The sequence below is a fragment of the Prosopis cineraria genome, unplaced genomic scaffold, assembly GCF_029017545.1.
Source record: "Prosopis cineraria cultivar Desert tree isolate PC_DT_omini unplaced genomic scaffold, ASM2901754v1 PC3, whole genome shotgun sequence".
NCBI classification, from domain to species: domain Eukaryota; kingdom Viridiplantae; phylum Streptophyta; class Magnoliopsida; order Fabales; family Fabaceae; genus Prosopis; species Prosopis cineraria.
In genome coordinates this window covers 9838460-9862854 of record NW_026555334.1, presented here as the reverse complement: position 1 = coordinate 9862854, position 24395 = coordinate 9838460, and the positions used below count along the sequence as shown (strand labels likewise).

The following is a 24395-nucleotide window of genomic DNA, read 5'->3' as shown; positions in this document are numbered from 1 at the left end:
ACTTCTTACCTATTGATGTATTCATCATATTATTTTATCTTAGGATTGGATGTAAAAAAATAAATTTTGTCTAAAAATAATGTTTTTTTTACTTGTTAATGGAAAAATCTTAACAAATAAAAATACTATAAACAGCTATCTTATACGTCCATTGATTTCTTATTTATGAAGAAATATTTAAGTAAACCGGATACATCATATCATTTATAATTTATCTAATTAAAATACTTCAAATGATCTAAATAAAATTTTGTATGGCATTTTTTTAATTAATTTTATTCTCATAATGAAATCCACATTTGATTTCTTATTTTTTATCTCTCTACTATTATTAATATCATAATTAATTTATATTTAATAACATCTAAATGTTATATTTTTATTGGATAGACTACAAATGATGTGATACACCTAGTCTACATAAAAATTTTTCCTTATATATATATATATATGAAGTGATGCCTTATATGGAATGTTTTTTTTTTTCTATTTCATGTTATCGAGTTAGATTTAAATATTTTTCTAATATGAATTAGGAAAAATGACATTGTTCACAAATATGCAAATAATAATAAAATTTCTTAAAATATCACAATTCTTCTCAAATTTTTAGGGACCTTTTCATATTAATATTTTTTGGTGAAATCACTAAAATACCCATAGTTAAAAATAAAAAAAATTATACAAAAAAGTTGTAATTGCTTATTCTATTTTAGTCATTGTTAGAAGACATTGCTGAAACTAAAATAGTTATGAATATTTACAATACTTAAACTTTTTTTTTTGATAAAGTACAATACTTGAACTTTAATGAATCAAAAATTTGCTCAAGAGAAGTTATAATTACTTATTCTATTTTAATTATTGCTAAAACACAAGTATTTATTTTTTAAACTAAAATAGTCATGGATATTCATAACATTTAAACTTTAGTGAATAACAAAATTTACATAAAGAAAGTTGTAATTGCTTGTTCTGTGTTAGTTATTGTTCGAAGAAAATTAATCATTATTTAAATTAAAGTGGCCATGGATATTTACAACACTTAAATTTCAATTAATCAAAAATTTTCACTGAAAAAGTTATAATTTCTCATGATATTCTCGTTATTACTAAAAAAAATAGTAATTGTTTAAACTAAAATAATTATTAATATTTATTTTTTTGGGTAGGGTGTTATTTTTTATTTTTAAATTAAGAATATTTTAGTCATTTAATCAAAATTAATAATGTCAGGAAAGTCTTTAAAAATTTGAAAAGAATTATATCATTCTGCAGGAGCTCATTATCATTTACATATTGCGGAGATTGTTTTTATCACTATAAATTATCAAATTATATTTGTGTTTATTGTCTTGATGTTAAAAAAAAAAAAAAGACGTCAAAGCTCCTTATCTGAACTTATTTTACGGAAAATTTTCCGGGCAGATGAACTTATCTTATGAAAGTGAAGATTATTTATCCATAATTCTGGGCATTTTTCATGTCGTCACCCCATGGCTGCCACCTATGCGTTTCTACATACTTGTCAATCTGTGATTTAAAATTAATATAAACTTTTAATGCTTTATATTTGGGAAAGTTGATTTTGTTTTATAAATTTAATTTTTATCATATCAATAATCCTTGATGTTTAAATTAACACGATTTATGTAGTTTTTAATCTCATGACAAGAATTAACACGATTAAATTATGCAAAATCAATAAAAATTGATAGAGTTAACTAGGATTTGGCCCATAATTCATTAGGTTATGAGTTTAAATTCCATCATCGATGTGAGAATTATATTACTGGTTGGCGATTTATAAATATCTTATAAGTATTCTTTTTTTTAAATACAATGCCATGGTATAAATACCGTGCAAAAAAATTAAAATTAAGTCATGTTAAAAATTAAAATGTTTCTATAATTTATGAAAGCGTCATCGAATAAAATAGTATTAAAATAATTGCTTGAGGCCTTGTGAGCTTTTTATAAATATTTTTTAAATTTGAAGACATGCTCTAGCTCTTATAACTCCACAAACCTAACTTACTTAAATTTTTTTTCTTAAAAAAAAAAATGCTGACATGGCTATCAGAATGATAATGTAGCAGCCATATAGATTAATAACATGTGAAGCGAAAATGCTGACTTAGATGACAAGAAAAAAGTAAGGGAGAATTTTAACTAAAAACTAAAAAAAAAATATTTATCAGTAGATTTCAAAAAAAAAATCTGAAAATTATTTGTAGGGTTTTTGAACTAAATTGAAATAAAGTTATTAGTTGAAAAGACAAAAGTACTTTTTTGCAAAAAAATAAAAAAGAAAAAAAGAAAAAAAGTAGCTAATCAAAAGATTTATTAATTATATAACTTTATTTGTTAATTATACAATATGACTTGTTAACTGCTTAACTTTATTTGTTAATTTTGTGACTCCCCAGACCTAACTACATTATTTATTAATTTTTTAACTTTACTTGTTAATTTTGTAACAATAATTGTTAATTTCATAATTTAACTTGTTAACATAGTGATAAGACTTGTTTAATCCGTCTGAAAAGCAACTAAATTATTTATTAATTATGTAATTTTACTTGATAATTTCTCAACACATTAGTTAATTGCCCATTGTCACTTGTTAAATTACACTTGACATCTTGTTTAACATCAAATCTATAACAAATTCATTATTTGTAAAATTATTATCTTAAATTATAAATTACATAATATTACTTGTTAACCAAATAACATTACTTAATAACATTTGATAGGGATTAACTAGTAAAATTAAGCAGTTAACAAGTAAAGTTATATGACCAATAGATATTTCGATTAGCAGCATTTTTTTTCTTCTGTAGAAAGATATTTTGGTCCTTTTTGAAATCTATTAGTAAATATTTTTCCTCTTTGATCATTAGCTAAAATTTTCCTAAAAAGTAACATATTAAAAAAGCCATATCGGTTAAAAAAGTCACAAAAATTTAATTAGGAATTATAAAATATTAAAATCAATAACACATCACTCATAAGAATTAGGAGATTTGATTTATGTGGATTAATTAATCCACGTGTATATTTTATGTTAGCAACTTAATTTTCGTATCATCTTTCTTTTAGGGCTAATTTATCTTATAAAATTTAAAGAACTAACTTGATAATTGAAACAAATATTAAGAACTAAAATAATAAAAAATAAATTTGAAAGATCAAATTAATAATTTTTCCAAACATAAAAGACTAAAAGTTACATTATCTCTAACCTATAAAAATTAATATAATTATGTGTTTATTAGTTTCAATTGAAGATTTAATCATCTCCAATTTTTTACTTAAAGGAGTACGGATTGCACCACAATTTTGAGTATTCAATGTGTGACAAATTAATATTCATTATTTTTTTAAAAAATCACATCCAGTCTCTTTAAAAAAAATAAATTATAAATAAGGATTAATATGAAATATATTGTTATTAAAATAAAAAAATAATTTTTTTGGGGGCTGAATGAGATTCTTTCTTATTTTTTTTGGTTAATTTAATTGATAAAATATGGGAAAAAATCCATTAAAATTAAGTAATTAGGAGTACTTCCAAATTTATTGGACTGAAAATGCTTTTTTTGACGTAATTACTAACACATTCAATGAGTGGCCGACAGCTGTCACAGTTAAACAATACCTTTTGGCACGGGATTTATGCTCTCCAATTTGTTTAATCCCATTTGTCATAGATATTTTCTTCTCTCTCCAGGGCATGGCAGTTTCTATGGTAATAATGCCCTTGGTCGCCGTTCAATGACCGAATAAAAAGAAAGAATGATTCTCTCTGCCCGATCGCCGTCGTGCTTCGCTTCTCGTCGGTACGTACACGGCGGTTTGGTTTTCCTCTATGATTTCCGGCGATGATTTCGCACTTCGTAAGCTATCTAATTAAGCCTCTCGTTTTGCATTGCTTTTTCTTTGTACATACAGGCAGGTACTGGCGATTAATGATTCGCTGATCCGTACTGGTAAAGAAATGAGACGTTCGGTGTTCTGATTTTTTATTCTTCACCAGGTAAGAATTGTTACATTATTCTCCTTGTTACACACAGTTTCTCATTCTTCTCTTATTGCTGTGATTTTATAGAACGAAGTTTCTGTTTTGTTTTTGCAAACTTGGTTTGAAAACCCAGGGGAGGTTCCTACGGTGGTAGAAATGCTATTTGTTTCTCACTTTTCTTTTTGATTTTTTGTGTCTGAATGTGGTATGACTTTCTTTGGGTAACAAAACTTGCTTCAGTGCAAGAGAAGTGTACTGACCAGTGACCATTAGAACTAGTTGATTTTCTTGTGTTTCAGCTGGTAGAGTGACATATGATATGACAGTTTCTGATTAGTGCCGGTGTATTTGAATTTGGAATGCTCGTGATAAGATGATGGATGAATGCTCAATTTTCACTTGGATCTTTTACATCTAAATTTTAGGTTTTTTTTTTTTTAAAGAGTTATTTAGGATTTAGGTAGGCTTCAGCTTTGTCTTGTACACCCCGACCTTTACCCATACCCTGAGTTAATACTACATCTTAACATTTTATTTTTAATATTCTGGTATTTTTTTAAATTTTAACAGATATATGATATAAAATTAAAATCATTTCGTAGCTGATGATGTTTCAATTTTTGAAGAGAGTTTCAAATCTCATCTCAAATACGATCGTAAGATGCTCCACCTTTGAGATAAAATACTGCAAGTGCTTTATACATGTATATGTGTATATATATAAAGTCAATTAATTATTGTTTGCATTAAACTGAAACTTATCTGATTAGGGTTAGGTTTGCCCCTCCGAGATGTAGAGGAGAGAGAGAGAGAGATTTTTGTTTTGTTTTGTTGGGTCATAGAGAGATTTTTGTTTTGATCCCTTTAAAACATCTTTCTCCATGAATGTCAATGAGAATTGAACCTTTACAAACAAAAACTTCTATTACATATACCATGTGAGCTTATTAACTAATTAATTAATGAGCTTGGACCAAATGAACACCCCTAAACAAAAAATTATACATGTTACTTTCTGTAAAGTTATATTTAATTTGTGATTAGTTTGGGACAATATTTTCTTTCTTTTTCTTTTTTGCCTATCAAATTGTTCTCAAGAAAGCAATTCCTCAACTTGGCCAGTCTTGCTTTGTTGTCCGCCTAGTTGCTGCTCTGCTTTCCCCCACTTCATATTATGCAAATAAAAGATTAGTTTTATAATTGTTGATTTCATCACACAAATTAAGTAAAAAAATCGGTAATATTCTTTTTAATTTTCTAACATAAATTAATTGCCTCTCCATTATATATTTCTATACAAAACTTATTCCTAAATCAACCAATGTAGTGATTAACACATCTAATATAACTAGCAGTTATCAGTTTCAGGTAAATAATTTTTTTATGTCAACAAAATATTGTGTTAAATTTGGAAAAAATTTATCAGACAGAGAAACAAAACAACTTCATTTAGAAAGATAGGAAGACAGTAATGTTTGTTTTAAAATTTGAGGGACTGTAGTAAAAACTTTGAAACTTAAAAGGACCAGAAGCATATCAAAGTCTTTTCGTATGACCGTGAACGTTTTATTTTTATTTTTATTCAGACAATAAATTTTTTGACGACTTTTTGGTGAAAACATGGGATAAAAGTTTTATTTTTCTAACAAAAAATGTAAACCTTGTACATAATGCAAGGGTTGTTTGGAAATTTAGGTGAGTGATGTCTAATGATGACTGTGATATGAATCAATTTATTTACATAGGCGCATAAGATATGATTGTTAAATAGTCATCCTTGGTATATACAGCGAAACTTCTGTAGGCTTATGAAACAAGCAATCAATAACACAGGCTACAAGTTTATTAAATTGTGTTCTTCATTAATTGGTCCAAACTCCAAACCTATCGTTTGGCATGGATAAAGGTGATTAGTAAATAATTATGTACTAACTTTGTTGGTATTTTCTCTGAAGTGCACTTAGCGAAGAAACCAACAATGTATCAATACGTGTTTGTGCGGTGTGTATTAAAATCTATAACAAGTACGTTATTTACAAATCACGAAAAATGTAACTCATCTCAATTTCTATGCCTTATATGGGGAAACATGTTTGGTTGAGTATAATGAAAGAAAATAAGAGTAGTATAACCTAAGTATACTATTACAATTAGAATTTAATATTTTCCCTTTACTATATGAGAAAAAAATTTCAATAAACACCAATATCAATAGTATCAATCACCATCAATATATCAATACAAAAGAATAAAATCTAAAATAATTATATATAAGAAGCTTATGATGCATTTGGCTTGTTAATAGTATTATAATTTGGGATATTTAACTTATAATTCGGGTTGTTAATATATCAATGCATGTTTTGTTGTTTTGCAGTAATTGAAATTCAATTCAATATATACATTTTGGGACCAATGCACACATGGAAATTTTAGTTTATAAAAATTGTACTATTGAAAGTTTTGAAAATAATAACTCATTTTTAAAATTCTGTACAATGCATATCACTTACCTAATTAGATTCAAATTTCTCTTCCTTTGATTTCTTTTTCATTTTATCAATCAAGATGTTTTCTGAACTTCTTGTGAGAGGGTGCTAGCGTAGGAAGATTCACATCCGAAACATCAGAAGAAAAGAAGAAAGAAACAAGAAAAGAAGAAAGAAAGGTCTTGTCGAGTCCATAATCCAAGACAGTTAACAACAAAACCAAATATAACTAATCAATCCACTCTTTGGATTGCAACATAAATCATAACTAATAAATTTATAATTTATGAATAATATTAATTGAAACATTAAATTTTTAAAAATGTTTTTATCTTTTTATTTATATCCTTATTAAATAATCTAAATAAGAGTGTTAATAATAGTAATTAAAATTTTAATGCATGATTTTTTTTTAATGAGTAATGAATAAGGTAGGAATATAGTTAAAAAAACAAATATAATTTGGACCGGGCAAAATTTTTAAAAAATGTCTCATATTGTGTAGTTATAGAGTATGTTGCTTTGGAATTTGCCAAATTAACCATTTGGAATTCGCCAAATTAGCCCACCTTACAGAAAGGGCTGGAAATGCCCTTTTATTAATGCGCAATGAGGAGTTGGACCACCTGTGCATCCAATCCCCTTTGTATTTCGCTAGGGTTCTTTTGGTTTGGATTGGACTTAACTGTTCTTTTTATGTAAATTAGATTAGATATTCTCTGTTTATACGTCTGAAGAGTAACAAATGAATATAATAATTGCCTAACACATTCACATTTCGCTTCTATGCATTAACTTTCTTTCCGAGGAGAGAAGAGTTTTGGTCATAGATAATGATATTAAATATAAATGAGAGATTTACTTTTATAAACTTTTTAATGATGTAGGAGGATCTTTAATAACTTGGAGGATTTAGTATCTTGTGAAGGAGAATAAAATTTGTTATTCTATTAAAAGATATGCGATAGCGAGGTAAATAAAGCTCTTAAGAAAATGATAAATGCTAGAGCCAATAAATTTGGTTGTATCTTTATTAAAATGAGAAAATGTTTCAGTGAAGAAAGGACGTGGTAGCTAACTAAGTTATTTAATAATATTTTACAGTTTAAGAAAATGCTTGACAATTGAAAGAGAAACACTTTAGTTCCCATTTATAAAAATAAAGGGATATTTAGAATTATGCTAACTATAGAGGGATTAAACTTATAAGTCATATAATGAAATTGTAAGAAAGAGTAATTGAGCATAGGTTAAGAATAGAGATTGATATTTTTGAAATTCAGTTTGGCTTCATGCCATATAAGGGGATTATAAAAATATTAAGGGGATTAATGAAAAAATACTGATGCAAAGGTAAAAATTTATACATGGTTCTCATTGAAAAAGTATATGACCGTGTATTGAGAGCAGTTCTTTCAAAAGCTTTGGAAAAGAAGGGAGTTCGGGTTGCGTATGTTAGAGTTATACAAGATATGTATGAAGCGACAACAACTAATATAAGAACATCTGGTGGTGAAATAAAAGACTTTCATATAATGATTGGATTATATTAGGGATTATCTTCGAATCCTTATTTATTTAACCTAGTCCTACATGTTTTGATTGAGCATATTCAAGAGAAAATTTTCAAATGCATGTTTTTTTGCTGATAATATAGTTCTAATTGTGAAAACAAGAGAAATGATTAAATGTAAATTTGAATTATGGAGGAGGATATTGAAATCAAAGATTTCCGCTTGTAAGAGTAAGATGGAATATTTGCATTATAATTTTGATAAGATGTTGGTTAGTAATAATTTGAAAGTAAAATTGGGTGATTAGATATAATCAAGGGGAAAAGTTTAGATATTTAAGAATTATTAATCAACATGATAGAGAAATTGATAGGGATATTACACATAGGGTATAAGATGGGTGGTTTGATTGGATAAAAGTTAAATAAGTTATTTACAATTGTAAAGTATCTAATAAATTTAAAGGAAGTTTTGTCAAACTACTATAAAATTAGTTATGTTATATAGTAGTAAATGTTAGGTTTTAACGGGATAGAAAGAGCATTCAATTAGAGTAGCAAAGATAAGAATGTTGAGAAGAATATGCATACATACTTGTAAAGATAAAATTTAAAATGAGTATATACGAGAAAAAGTGAGTGTAACACCCATTGAGGAGAAAATGATAGAAAATCGTTTACAGTGGTTTAAGCATGTACAAAGAAGATGATAGAGGGCACCGGTAAAGAGAGTGAAATATATAACTTTAAGCTGTGTTAAGAGGGATAAAAGAAAGTTAAAGAAAACACTTTTAAAAGTTGTTGATTGAGACCTCTCAGTTAATAATATTTTCAAAAATTTGGTAAATAATAAGACACAATGATATTGTATAATTCATATAGGTGACCCTATCTCATGAGATAAAACTTGTTATTGTTAATGTTTAACTCTAATGAAGTATGGAGAAAATTATTATAAGAAATAACAAAAAGTGATACATATTCAACACAATATATAAGAAAGATTGAAGGAATAAGCGTCACACAATATGTATCAACAAAAAGTTATACATAGTCACTTGCAACCATCATAGTAATATGCCTAGTAGGCAATGATTAAAGTATTGATTCAAGGATTAATGATTAAAATTTTGATTAAATTATGATCAAATCGATCATGGATAAAACATTTTATTAAAAATGGTCAATGTATTGGTTTCATGGTTTATGGTTCAGGTGAGTTATATCCAGATTTCTATACTATATTCCTAGGTGATAGTAAATGATCCTTTCTACAATTCTTACAAACATAATATTTGCCTTGGAATTTCTACTTTCTAATAAATAATTCTAGGCATGTCAAGTTATTAATTCACTCTCTTTTTGTTTTTAGATATTTAAATTGTTCAAATTAAATTTAAAATATCATTAAATAAATTACCGGAAATTAAAAATAATAAATCCAGACCTTTGATTCAAGCGATCCGCCAATTTGAAATTTTTCTATGTCCACCTGATCAAGGACCATTTTTTTGTTTTTTAAAATTTATTTGGAAAAATGGTGTAGGCTAAAACTTATGTGCTTAAGTTTATATGCTTATTTACTTGTTTTTAATTAGATCAAAATAAAAAATATTTTACATTTGAAAATAAATTAAAAACATTAATAACAATTTACTTATAATTTACTTCCTTGTTAAAAAATATAAGGTATTTTTAACTAAATTTTATCTACAATAAATTAATTATTTATTTTCAAATGAAACATTTGATTTCACTTTAGAATGACTATAAAGTAATTTATTTATTATTGGCACTTTTGAAGGTAATGATTACATTTTAAAATATTAAAAATGTCTTATATTTTTAAACATCTAACTCCTCAAATATTTTTTTAATAAAGGGAATAAAAGGTAGGCAATATGTTAAAAAAAAATTAGGTGTAAAGATGCTAATTTGGCGTTCAACTATTGATGCAAAATAAATTTTCAATAAAAAATACAGAAATCCATGGGGCCCACACAATTTTTTTTGACAGATGTTTACTTTTCACATGGGGCCCACACAAGTTTTTAATTGAAAATGACACATGGCTTTTCGCATTAGCAAATAAATGTGTAAATTTAGTTATGAATTACTTTTTAAGGAGCACTCAGTAATTTCTATTATAAAAATGGATGATCTAGCATCTTTCCATTTTTTTAATGAAACGCTATTTATTTTTAGAATTATAAGACTTAATGCGCTAATCTCTCCTATTTTTTTTTGTTTTTGTTCTTAGTCTCATCTCAAGAAGAAGAGACTCAAAGGAGATTGAAAATATTGACACATTATAGGTTTTATGAGTTTAAAAATAAGCGGCGTTTCATCAAAATTGGTGGGAAAGTGTTGGATTGTTTGTTTTTTATAGTAAAGGTTATCTAGTGCTCTTCAAAAAGTAGTTCATGGCTAGATTTGCAAATTTATTTGCTGATGAGGCATGTGTCATTTTTAATCAAAAATTTGTGTGGATCTTACATGGAAAGTTAATATCTGTTAAATAAAAATTAACGGATATAACTGGACGCTTCATTTTTAAAAGTTAAAAAATTTATTTTACACCACTTTATAGTTAGGCTACTTAGTGTACTTAAAAAAAATAATTGAAGGTCAAGTTTCTATGTTCACCTATAAAAATTATTTAGTTTCATTTGATCAGGAAAAATGTAATATGTTTATCTTATGTTGTGACTTGGAATTTTATATATCTCGTTTTTTGGCCAACGGTGTAAATTTCCTTCTCAAAATAATATTAGACATTTTTTCGTGCTTGATGTGAGACATTAAATAGTAAAAAGCTCAACATATTTTGGTTAGTAAGAATCTTTTTATAATACAGACTTGCAATATTAGGATAATCACTTTGCCTCAGCTGCAAATCTGGATCTGAAGCTACACTGAAGTATCACTTGACATTGAATAGAGCCTTATTTGGTTTTCGTTTCGCTTCTTTTTATTTCTTGTGTTTTTTGGCTGTCTCTTTTTGTTATTTCTCTGAATTATAAAAAATTAATTATGATTATGTCTGAACACGTCGGCCGACGACTCCCCTGCCAGATACCTTCCCGTTAACGTCCGTCAATTAATTGTGTATTTAGTTTTAAATTTATATCTAGCAAACAGATATTTAGATTGCATTTGAATGGGTGGATTTAAGTTAGAAATTTAAATTTAAAATCTCACATTTAAAATTCATATATTCTACATTTTTTGTTTAGATGATATAACAAATTTCAAATATAATATTGAAATTCTTTGTTTAAATTTAAAGTAAAATTTTAAGTTTTAAATTCTATATTTAAATGTAAGAGAAACTTGGAAGATTGGCTAAAATTGATGGTTTGAATGGCTAGCTTTCACTGAAATCGGATAGTCAAAGTTGACTGGGATTGTAACCGGTGATGATAGGGATGAGATGGCCAACTTTCATTGGATCGAACTAATAACGATGATGAGGATTGGATGATTGACTTCCACAAAGACTGATCACTGCCGACTGCCTGGAAGGGATGATTGACTTTCATCGAGATCGAATTGATGACGACCATCAGGATGGGACGGCCAACTCCCACTGGGATCTAACCGACGACGACCATTGGGATGGGACAGTTGACTTTCACTAGGGTCGAACTGATGGCGACTATCGAGATGGGACGACTGACTTCCAACGGGACCGGATAGACGGCAACCACCTAGACCTGATTGATGGTGACCATTAGGACCGAATAGATGGCAACCACCGAGATCAAACGACGATGAGGGCCTAATAGATGAATTCCATAAGGACAGGACAGATAGCGACAATCAGGACTAGATTGATGGCGACGGTGACCATCGGGACTGAATAGATGGCGACCACCGAGATCAGATGGTCGATTTTCATTGGGATTAGATTGACGGTGATGATTGGGATTGGATGACCGACTTCTACTAGGATCAGATGGCTGACTTCTAGCAAGACTGGACTCAGTAGAAGTGAGTTATTGGGTCCTCCTTGTCTTTGTCAGTGCAGTCTTTGTAGAAGTCAGCTGTCTGATCCCGGTGGTCGCCCTCTGTTCAATCCTAATGGAAGTCGGCCTTTCGGTCTTGGTGGTCATCGTTAGTTCGGTCTCGGGGTAAGTCGATCGTTTAGTCTCGGTGGTTGCCATCTCTTTGGTCTCGATGGTTGCCATCAATTCAATTCATTGGAAGTTTGTTGTCTTTCCTGGTGGTTGGCGTCTGTTCGGTTCTGGTGAAAGTCGGCTGATCGATCCTCGTCATCACCGTCTATCTGGTCCCGATGGAAGTCAGCTGGTTGATCTCCATCATCATCATCGGTCCGGTCCCGATAGAAGTTAGTTGTCTTGCCCTAGTGGTTGCCATTGATGTGGTCCTTATGTAAATCAACTGTTTGGTCGCCATCGTCATCATCAATTTGCTCCCTGTAGAAGTTGGCCATCCGATCTCGATTGAAGTCGACCGTCTAGTCCTGATCATCATCGTCAATCTAGTTCCCATGAAAGTTGACCGTCCGATCCCCATCGTCATCATCGATTTGGTCTCAGTGCAAGTTGGCATTACGGTCTCGGTAGGTATCATCGATCTGGTCTCGTTGGAAGTCAGCTGTCTAGTTCCAGTGAATGGTGGTGATTTGTTTCCTTTAACTTTGGCAGTCCAGTCTAATTATCGTTAGTGGGTTGATCAAGCCTTCATTAATTTGAGTCAAATTATAAAAGAGATTGAGTTAAGATTTGAAATAATAAAGGTTTAAAAAGAATTTTAAATTACAAAAAGATCGAGGTAGAACTTGGATTTGAATTAAGATCAAATCTCAAATTTAAATCCATACATAATTAATTTTCCAAATAATGGATTTTGCTCAAATGCAAATTCAAATCTAAATCTAAATTCATATATATCCAAACATGACATTAAGGAATTTAATTATTTGTTAAATTTGACAAAAAGGACATCCTCAATGTGATTTAAATGTATTTGTAAGAGTTATTCAAACAGTCTATCAGTGAGGGAGCTTGGAAATGCAATTATGCATAGATAATTATTAATTATTTTAATTTAATATTTTAAGGGAGAATGACTGATAAATTTTAAGAGGATTAATTAATTTAAATTAAGTTATAAAATGTTAATTTTTAAAAATTTATAAGTTTGATTTTTAATTTTATAATTTTGTTGTGATGAATTTATAATTTATATTTTAAATTTAATTTTTTTAAATTTATTATAATAAAATTATAGAATAAAAGATAAAATTTTACATTATTGAAATTTGACATTTTAGGACTTAATTTGAAGGACCTATTCTGCCATGTTTTAACGCTGTTATATTTTGGGCAAAAACGCTAATAATACTCCTCTCTTTTTCGCTTTAGTTATTTTCTTCTCCCGACTGCGTGGCCATTTTGTAGTACGATAGCTACTTCTGTTTACAATCGGCCATTCAGCGAAGGATGACCCATTCTCTTCGTCTCCCACGTTCTGTTCTCCCGAGTCCCTTCGTACTCCGTTCCTCTTCCGTGCTTTTGCGGCGGCTGTTACGTAGTTATCCGACTGCGACTTTACATTTTGAGCTTATCGTGCACTGATTCGCCTGCATATAATGAAAAATGAGGCGGAGAAACATCGCGATCGATCTGGCTTATTGATATTCATCAAGTTGACCTCATGTCGCTTTTCCTGTTGCTATGTACTTAAATGGTGGTGAAAGTATGCCTTGTTTTTTACCATTAAATGCGGATTGCGTGAAATTGATTGAGAAATCATGGTAATAGAGAAGTGAGTTGTTTTATCAATTTCTGCTCTACGAAAGCATCTCGGCTTTGTGGTTTAAGGAGAATATTTTTATTTTCAAGTGAAAGTAGTTTTCGCAGGCGCGATTTAGTAGAAATTTTTCTTCCGTTTCTTCCTTCGTTCCAATTTTATCGGACGTCCCCGAAGGAACCTTCCGTTTCTTCCATGTTGCAGCATGATTATAGTTTTTTATGTTGATTTGTTATTTGTTTGCGCTGTTATTAGTGCTTTCTAGCATTAAGACAATCATATATGTTGATGTTAGTAGGAAATCATTGGAGTTAGTAGTTTTGATATTTAGTTACAAAAGTGGATGCAGCTTGATGTCACCGACGAGATCAAGCAGCTGTAATTTTCTTTTGGCAGTGGTGCACTGGTAAAGCTTGTGTAGTGGAGTATTGATTTGAGGACAATTAGTTAGAGAATTGAATATTGAGTAGTTTTCGTATTGATGCTCGCAATTTCTTTGAAAGCAGTGGCCAGGAATCGTCCTTTGTATTTAGATCGATGTTTTGCTCAATTTTATTTGAGTGCTAGCTTTTAACTATGTTAGATTGGACATTTCTAATACTTCTTTCGAATTTTCTAATAATGAGATTTTGCCGTTGGAAGTTACTGAATAACTTGAGGCAAAATAAGTTCAGACACTTTAAAGAAAGAGCCATGCCTGTGTTTGGCAGTTGGGACATGTTGGAAGCTTGTATTGGATTAGACACGACACTATGCAACACTTCTAATTATATGGACTCTTTTAAGTTTTTTGTCATGTCACTGTATTTGTGTTAGTGTCATGTCTGTGTCTTGTGTCCTTGTTAGTATCTATGCTCCCTCAGGGTTGGTCAAAAAATCTATGCTTCCCAGCTCAAAAGTCAAAAGGTACATGTCATTATGTGTCAATGGAAAACTTCGTTCTTAATAATGAGAAAATATAGCTTGTATAGCAAGTCAAATATGATTTGGTGCATCCATCTGATGGATATTTTTAGATCACTTGCAATTGAGACAGTCATATTTTTAAGGAAACATGCGCTTTTGTGCAGCTAGTCTGTGTTAATAACTATTTGTCCTTTACTTTTTTATTATTTTAAAAGGGAATTGTTATAAATATTTGTTTCTTATGTTTTGCCAGTCATGTAGCTCATAGCCAAAATTTGATATCTTTATGCTTCTCTAATCCTAATATCATGTAATGTTTGCTATTAGGAAATGTTTTAGGTGTGAAGTGTATGATGACGTTTTTTTAGAGCCTATGCATTTCAATTAGAGACATGGTGAAAGATCCTCTTCCTTTGAGGTTGGAGAGCAATAATTTGATGTTGTTTAAGTGCTAACTTTATCTCAGGGAGCAAGCCGCTGTTAATGGCTCTGTGAATGGTGTTGCTTTCCCTAGGTTATATGTATATCTTGATGTTGAAGATTTTATGTAATATAGTGCCGGGTAGGTTTTCTGTGATTGGTCGTTTCAATTCTTAATTGTATAATAAGGATATTGCTGTGACACTTTGTCGGGAAGACACTAGCATGGTGTTATTTTCCAGATTGCCTAACACTTAAATTGTTTAGATGAAATAATGAGAAAAAAGTAACATCAATTTAGCTAGGCAGTGATTCTTTTCTCTTACAATTTATTTTTATTCATTGAAAATGTTGCCAGAATCTTTATAATTACTCAAATGGAGTAAACATGCAGTGCTGTAGTCTGTATCATCAAGTCAGTACACAGCTAATAATCTTGTGAGTAAATTTGTTTTATTCTCTCTTATTCTTTGTACATGCTGGTATGGACCTGTGTTTGTGGTCTTAAAAAATGCATGATAGAGTCACCTCCCCTCACAAATTATCTATTTCAAGTGTGTAATTTACATTCCTCCACAAGTAGCATTGGCGTCTGGAAAGAATTCATAAAATGAAAAGAGGGATGATGTCCTACACACGCTCAAACACGATTAAGCACCCTCCTTTTCTTTAAGCAAAATATTATTGTTGGGCTGTGATAGGTGCTCAAAAGTAATAAAAGGAAATAAAAGGAGATAAGAGTAACAAATCCATTAAGATGATATAGAACAAGAATCTCATTTTATATTTCTCTTAATAGCCACATCTAGGAGAATCTCCAAAGGGTTGAAAAGACTGTTTTATTTATGATATGCTAGCTTTTAGGTTATTAGGCATATTTATAAAGCTAAATACAATCCAAAATACTAAATCAAATCTAGATAACAAGATAATTAAATAAAAACTGAATAAAATATCCTAAAATCTGTGTCTGAATAACATACTGATTAAAATCTAAATAAAGTCTAAATATCTAAATAATCTAATAAAATCTCCTGAAATCTATCCTAAATAATTCCAAACCCAAATCAAATAGTAACAATAATAAAATCAGACTTAATTTTGACTTAATTTATCTCTGTCACTTTCTTCTTAAATAAGTCTTTAACGGAATCTTATCTGGAATCTTATTAGGCTGAAATCAAAATTCACCACATGAAGCAAGTAAAATGATGTTTCAATGTGTCTTTGGACTTTCTCTTTTAACCTTTAGATTCTAATGTTTCATAACATCTTAAGGCTTGAATTTGATTCCTGACAAAAATATTTGAACTCTGCAAAACTAGCTGGTGTAATGGCACAATACGATACAAGCAATTATGCATTTTAGGTTGTTCAATTACTAGTATGGGTGTTACCATCATAAACCTAATCATTTATGAATGGCCCGATTGTGGTGACCCTAGCAAATTTTCTAGTTTCATAAAAAAAAAAAACTTGAAAAGCTCAAGAAAATGATGCTTGCTTTGTGGTTTTTCTTGCTAACTTGATTTTTTGTTTTCTTTTCTTTCCTTTTTAGTGTTTTGGACGTATTTATTTTTTGGGGTAGTTTATATATACTACTTATATTTTGCTTTTGATCTTGGCATCGATTAGTTCTCTTAGACTGATTGAATTTATCCCGTGCATGTGATTGTGAAATGAATCATTGAATTTATCCTGTGTTCTGTTTAGAAATACAGATGATTGTAGTTTTATACCATTGAAGTGTTCATATTCAACTAAATATTCATAATTTATTTAATCATATCGGCTACTTAAATCCACAGAGAAATTAGTTATCTGCCTATTTATTTATTTTATAAATTGATCAGCAACTAATACTTTTTTTTGTCACCTTTTAAGTCAAATCCAGAAAAGGTGTTCAATGTTTCAAAGTATTGCCTCAGCTTTGCTGCGCTATCAGAGGTGCCCGAGAGTTACAAATATTTGCCACTATTTCCCAATCATAATGGTATGTAATTTTATTAAGAGCTACTATGTTTGCAGAAGGAAGGAAGGTTATCAAACTAATAAATGCCATCCTCATGCATCATATGTCATTGAGCAGTTATGGCATGAAGTTGGATTTTAGAAGGACGTCATAGAAGTTGTTATACGTGTAAGGTGATATAGTGGATTAAATATTTTCTCATGACATGCTTTAGGATATATGATTCAATGTGAAAACTATGCTTTCATGTGATGTTCATTTTCTCTGGTTATTTGTCAGCATGCATTATAATTCATGCTCTCAAATTTTCTTACACTTGTGAAAGAATCTAGTACCATTGATATCAATTGCCTTATCTTACATTTATCATGTGTAGAATTCTCAGAAGAGTCTGATTCTATTGTATTGTTTCGTAGGAAATTATTACACATATGGTAAAAATAGGCTACAATAACCATCCTGTTATTTCAATAGGTAATCAAGTACCTTCAATCTAAAGTACGTGATAAAAGAAGTGGAAATGTGGGAGAATAAAAACCTAACAGAAATTAGTTGACCAACACAACTAAGGAAAGAAAATAAATAAGAAAAGCTTGGTTTTAGGATTTGCATAGCTTGTGATGTCCAGCACTAGATCAGCCACTTGAAATTGAGAGGGAGTAGGTTTAAGGATCTACACTCTAGAATGAAGCTTCTTCCAATATGTACCATAATGGATTTGTTAGGTAGGAAGGATGATGGAAAATCTCAAATAGCCATTGATATCTCTCAATATCCGCTAGAGGACTTTCTTCCTTGAACCCCAATTTATTAGTGGTTTCCATAGGAGTCTTTGTTAGTTTACATCCAAACCTTTATGTTTCCTCCAAACTATCTGGTGTTTATTTCTTTTGGGAAACGATGCCATTGAATTATCTGCTTCTATTCCTGAGATTTATCATAGATCAACAGGTATATTGGTATCAAATTCTTTAATCTTTAGTTAGAAAAATTTCTAATGCCTAATTTCCTCTATAAAGTCACCTATAAATATAACATTGATGAATGTTGCGAACCACTTATATCGAGTAACATTTTTAAATTTTGAAGATCTCTACACATTACCATGAACGAGAGAGAAAGTTTAGTAAGAAAAGTTATTATGAGCAAGGTAAGAAGATTTAACTTGATTAGAGAAATAGCACACTTCATAGTAAAGGGGAGAAATTTAATTGAATCAAGTTGGATTTAACTTTCTTATATATTCAAAATTGGATGATCTAACCTATAATGTATGATAGCATCTCTAGGATGGGTCCTAATAAATGAAGTTACTTTTCTAAACTTGTTGTCTACTTGAATGAGCCACAAGCCCATTGAATTTGTAGCAATACCGATTGCGTTTTTTGGCTTTAAGTCTTGAAATTTATGGCCACAAAAAGAAATGAAATGGTTTGTTGTGTTCAACAGAGGGGAGAGATTTTAATGACCCCTTGTTTTATATAACTTGAGGGGGAGGGGAGGGATTCTAATGATTTTTTGTTTTTTTGAGGAGGGGAAGGGAGATGAAAATAAGTTGACCAATCTACCCTTGTGATAGTTTAGATATTGTTTTTGTTTTACTTTTTTTTTTCTTTTAGGGGAAAAGTTATAATTCATCATTTCTTGTATGTATTACGCTTTTTAGGAGATAAAAAAATGAATCTTCATTTTCGTTCTTGTACTATGCATGCTTTTGTTTGTTTCTTTTTTAGAAAATGTGAAAACTTGTACTTCAAAAATAATGTTACAATTCATTATTTATTTTATTTTTATTTATGAAAAATAATTATATTGCAAATCATCATCATTATTAATTAAAATTTTTACATTAATGTATTTTTTAGTGGAGAAAATGGAAGTGGGCTGGGGAATGAAAGAAATTACAAATAATCGAGGAGCAAGTCTTCTTTGCTGCGTCCCAAATATCTTTCCAATCTCCCTTGTCATGAAGCTGATCAACCATGATGCTAGCATATATATTCCACCACCCACATCTTATACTTAGTGTCAGCAACGCTGGGTGAAGAAACACTAGGCCACTGTGTATATCCCTTTGATAACAGAAATGAGAATAGGAGGTTTGGTTCACCATAGTTTGATGGCTCAATCCCTTGTCATGGCCATTTATTAAACGAAAATAAATGCTGAATCATAATATGTCAAATCATTAAACACCAGATCAGATATTATATATATAATCAGAATCCGATCAGGTTATATAAGTATTTGATGCACCAAGACTTAACATTGGGAAGGGTAGTTTCCCCAGTGAGATAATCATTTGTATCATTCTTGTATTAGTTGTATGAATGTCATGGCATTTGAGGTCAGCGAGAGATTATTATTGCCATTCAAGTGATGAATAATGATGAACATGAAGGAGAATAAAAAAAGGCCACGATAATCAGTTTGTTATTCCAAGATTACAGGCAATAAAATAATAAATAAATTCCAGAAACTTGATAAAAGCAGTGGATGTCAAGGAGAATGAAAGCCAAACAAAATATTTGACCAATGGAAGGTTTTAACTGGTAAAGAAGTCAATAATGTCATTAATTGAACTACCGTAAAGTGTATTCATTGGCACAACTACTCCCTGGGGGGAATTGATTAAGATTAATGAGGAGCCAAGATTCGCAATCTAATAGAACTCTCTATTCTGATAAACTTAAAACAGACAAAAACCAGAAAATACACTTCAAACGGGACTGAAAATACTATTGCTGGGTATTAAAGTTGGATTACAAGGGAAATAACGATTCAAGCTAACCCCATCCCCTTATACACCCATACACCAAACTGAATATAGTTACTGGGTATAAGGATTGGTACAAAATACACACTACAGAACAACAACCTAGATCATAAGCTACTTACTAACACACTAAAAAGAGAAAATGGTGGAGAAAGATGATCTTCCTCCGCCCAACACACTTGACTTTCGAGGGCCAGTACTCTCCCAAACTTCACTCACCAAAAGATTGAACTCCCCTCTCTCAGCTGAATGGGAGAATTTAAAACCTGAAAAGTTACCAAATCATTGCCCCTACCCTTAGCTGCACCTAATCCCCACTTCTATGTCACTTTGTTTCCCTTTCGGCTAGGACCTATGGTGTAATCTTTTCACCTAGTGGTTTTTTGTTTTAGCCCCATCTATCATTTTCTCCTTAATTGGCTCCTACAGGCTGTAGCAACTCAGCAGCTCTATCACAATCCCACTTGAGTGCCTATCAGAAAATAAATAAGAAAATAATAGGTTCTGGATGAATAGTGTAGCATGTGATCTCCAACTGGGTGTAACGGGCTAGTCACTATTGGTTATTTAAATTATATGGCACAAATTTATAAGTTCTAGAGAGCTAGATTTGTGATATAATCATTTGCTCACTTGTTAAGAATGGAAGTGATATAGCTATTTACCTTTCCAAAATGTAAAGGCCTAAGCCTATTCATTACTTAAAATAGCCTAATAAGGGATGTTCTAAAATTATAAATTACAAAATAAATGTAGTATTGGTGGATGTTCTTTTTGTTTTTTGTTTTGATCATATCTTACTTTTGATTGAATTTAATAATCAATTTTATGATTATGGATGATTTTTTTTAAGAATATATTATTCAAAATGCATTAATTTATTAATAATTGGTATGACAACGCTTCAACCACATTCGACCATTGAACTGTGAATGGGTGCCTCAATCGGTTCAATGTTTGGTTCGGTTTCTATAAAATTCATATTGAGAGTTGTTATTGGTATAGTGCTATGTATATATATTGAGATCTTTCTTGATTTAAATAAACTGTGAAAACTTGTTGGGATTCTTAAATAGAGTGTTAGGGGTTTATAATTGGAGCTCGAGGCAAGGATTTTATCAGTGCTTTCAGCTGTGTGGTTTTCTCAGCGATAGAGTTTTGTTCCATGTATCTAACCTGTATGGGATTGTGGTCAAGGCTCATGGCTCTTTTGGAAAGCTTCCAATTGTTCTGTTTCAAAGGGGTTGAGTTGATTGTATGCATGGAATTATTTTCTCTCTGCTTCATTCTGTTTGGTTCCTTTTGCAACTCTAGAATAATTTATTTTCTACCATTGCTATTTACTTTCTAATGGCATTTTCTCCTTGTATTTTACCCAAGAAGAGATTTTTATTGCTTTAAGTACTATGCATATTTGAGATCCAACCAAAGCAACTGTTCTAACCTAAGCTAAGATGGACCATATTTTTTGCAACACTTTCTGAATTAGGGTTGAGATGCTTGGCAGGAGGTGGGATGGGGCAGTGTCTTAGTTGGAATTTGGAAAATCAATGTTTTCAGTGGAAAGCACAAGCCTACATAGAACTAGTTTAGGTGCTAAAGCAATGCCTTATCTTAACTCCTGAGCGTAAAATATAAGTCAGGGCTTTTTCAAAATAAGTCCAGATTTGTTGGGTCAGCTCTGCTTGATCCATGTCATGCCTCCACTGCTTTAGTAAAGAGAATTATGGTGTTGAATTATACTTAACACTTAACAGTATCCAACTAGACTAAATAAATTAATCATTTTAGAACTTAGTGCATGGGTTTAGTTCTTTCTAACTTGCTATCAATAAGTGGGAGGTTTTCTTTATCAAACAGTTGGTGGTGACAGACATTGATTTACTCTGTCTACTTCTAGTTTAAATTCTTGAGATTTTGAGTGTAGTCATGCAATTAAATGTCACAATGGAATATTTAGCATTTGTGTATTTATGTACAGTTGGTGTTGTTTGATCCATGTAGCTGGCCTTACTTAGATTAAGCCTTTTTTTCTGTTGTTTGCACCTTCCCCCTCCCCATATGGGCTTACTATTTTTTTCTTACTCTTTCAAAATCATTGTGATTAATTTTAGAGAAGCACAAAAGGTTAGAGGCTTGGAATTTACAGTTTTGTAGTGCATAGACTTTGCTCATCTAAAAGCATTCTCCTATGCTTCACATTCTAGATATGATACAGTGTAATAACATTACAGAATAATAATATTTCACATTCTAAAGTGCGTTTTCCAGTATTAGTAGTAGTAGTAGTATTAATATTGTTGCAGGCATACATGTTTATAAAAATTGATAAAATGAGTTTGAAATTTGACAGTCATGGGTCCTAGTTGCTGCCAAAACTGGCTCTTAATAGTTGAGTTACTCATTTTTGAGTTCCTTTGATAAAATCATCTCTCACACAGTATGCATGTGACTACACCGACATTGATTCAGCTTTATAGCCATCTAGGCTTGATGAATCATATGATTGAAATTCTGTTGAACCTTGAGATGTCTGCTTTGCATGTCTGATTTTTATTACAAGATATGTGGTTTCTGATTTCTCATGGAAACCTCACATTATTTTGATGTCCAAATATATATCAATCTATGAGTCATGAGCATTTCTTGCCGTTGCTTTTTGATTTTTTTTTTCTCATTTATAAATGAATACATCCTTTGATGTGATGCTTACGAGCTCAGATATGTCTTTGGAAGGTCATGTCCTCTTTGTCCAGCCCAAACTACTGCTTCTGTGGCACAGTACGAGGACAACCATCAAAATGAGGGGTCCATGTCCGTTGGATGCTTGACTGTATAATTATTATGTGAAACATTTGGATCTAGTAATTAGCATATCTTAATTATAGAACTAAACTAAGTTGAGGCATGGCACCCTTATGGAACTACGCATCTGATTTGTCTGAACATAGATGAGATTAGAAAAAAAATCTCTGCAATGAAAAAAAAAAAGAAAAAAAAATCTCTGCATTTAACAAAAACACCTGTCATACAGACTGTCGCCCATCCCCCCACCCAAAAAAAAAAGAAAAAGCATGCACATCTTTCTTGTCAGATATGATTTATTTTGTTGTCACTTGTGGTCCATAAACATCGGTATATGCAATGTGTGTTTATTACAGTTTCTTTTGTCTGTAAAGCATTTTATATTATGTTATAACTGATGGACAACTTGGTCTGGAATCTTTGATTCTTTAATTGCGTAAATATATTTGATGGAGTTGTTTGCTCGCAATATGAAGATTCTCTTATAATGTGGGAGATGCCTTCTGTTGATGCTGCATGTTCATTTGTGTATGTATGCTAAGCATGCACCAGTTTCTGTATGGCTGAGATTTCCTTTATGCTCGAGTTAGGTTAAATAATTCCTTCAGCACTATGGCTCAAAATTTTTATTTCCAGATTCCTTACCAGCAGTTGCTTCAATAGTTAGAGGTTGAAGCTCAAATTAACTTATATTTTTTAGGGAATTTTTTTGGAAATGAAATTAATATTAATATAAATTCTATTTCATTTTTTTTCTTATTTCATTTTTCACTGCACATGTGATAAGAAAGGAAGTAAATAATAAATAAATATGTTGAAATTATTTTACCAAAAAAATAAAATAAAAAGTGTGTTGAAAGTAATGAATAATTTAGTTATTATTTACTGTTTTTCTGTTTATGTTGTGTTATTATTCTGTAATTATTATCCTCCTTTGTCTTAGGAATATCTATAAAAACATGGGAGTTTGGATTTACCTAGATTTTATTTGAGGGATTTGAGCATTTTGTTATGATAAACCGGTCTTCTAGAATTTACTAAGCATTTTCTTATCAATAGTAGATGATGGAATAAAATGTGAATCCCCTTTATTCCACAAGGTATTTGAGCCATGTTAACTATGTTCCGGCTGTGATTAAATTCAGAATCTAGAACAATAAATGAGGAATAATCAGACCAAACATTAGGTGCTTCTTATGATGCCATGATCAGTCCTTTGATCACCTATATCCTTCACAAATTTGAGGATCAATGGGCTTTGATGTTTTTCATCAGCGGTGACAAGGAGTACTTTATAGGGGAGGCCACTAAACTTGTTATCATAGTACACTTGATGGGAAATGCAAGACATCCAATTCTGAGGTCATCAATTTTGTGTGAGTGCCTGCGGTGTGGTTGGGCTTCACCGTCATTAAGGGTGGTGTTTTTTTGTCCCCACATCGGTGAGAAGTGTGTGTGCATGAGTGCAGATAAGTTCATCCCATCGCTTGGCTACCACCTGTGTTAGGTGGTTTTTCCATTTGGTATTGATCGCAATAAAAATAATGAGTGCTACTGAACCTACACTTGGTAATTTTGTTCCTAATTTTTAAAAGTTGTATATCACTGTTTCTGATGGCTCTAATGCTGAAGTTAAGGGTAAAGGAGTGGCTTTGAACATCTGAATTTATGATTGTGGAACATGTTTTTCCTCTACCATCATTAGAGTG

At 30.8% G+C, this 24395-nt stretch overlaps 1 long non-coding RNA gene across 18 annotated transcripts in view; it reads left to right on the top strand.

Moving 5' to 3' along the window:
- The first annotated feature begins 3705 nt into the window (after positions 1-3705).
- The window catches only part of LOC129304570 (uncharacterized), a 33269-nt gene continuing 12579 nt past the window's right edge, over positions 3706-24395 (top strand). For 3 of the 18 annotated variants that reach the window (XR_008591720.1, XR_008591716.1, XR_008591724.1), the window contains exons 1-5: positions 3706-3845; positions 3958-4042; positions 15041-15571; positions 17018-17126; positions 17223-17278. This is a non-coding gene — a long non-coding RNA (uncharacterized LOC129304570). Of the gene's footprint in view, positions 3846-3957; positions 4043-13426; positions 13823-15040; positions 15572-17017; positions 17127-17161; positions 17279-24395 lie in introns of those variants that run through there. The other 15 variants (XR_008591728.1, XR_008591717.1, XR_008591719.1 and 12 more) reach the window with 13 other exon arrangements.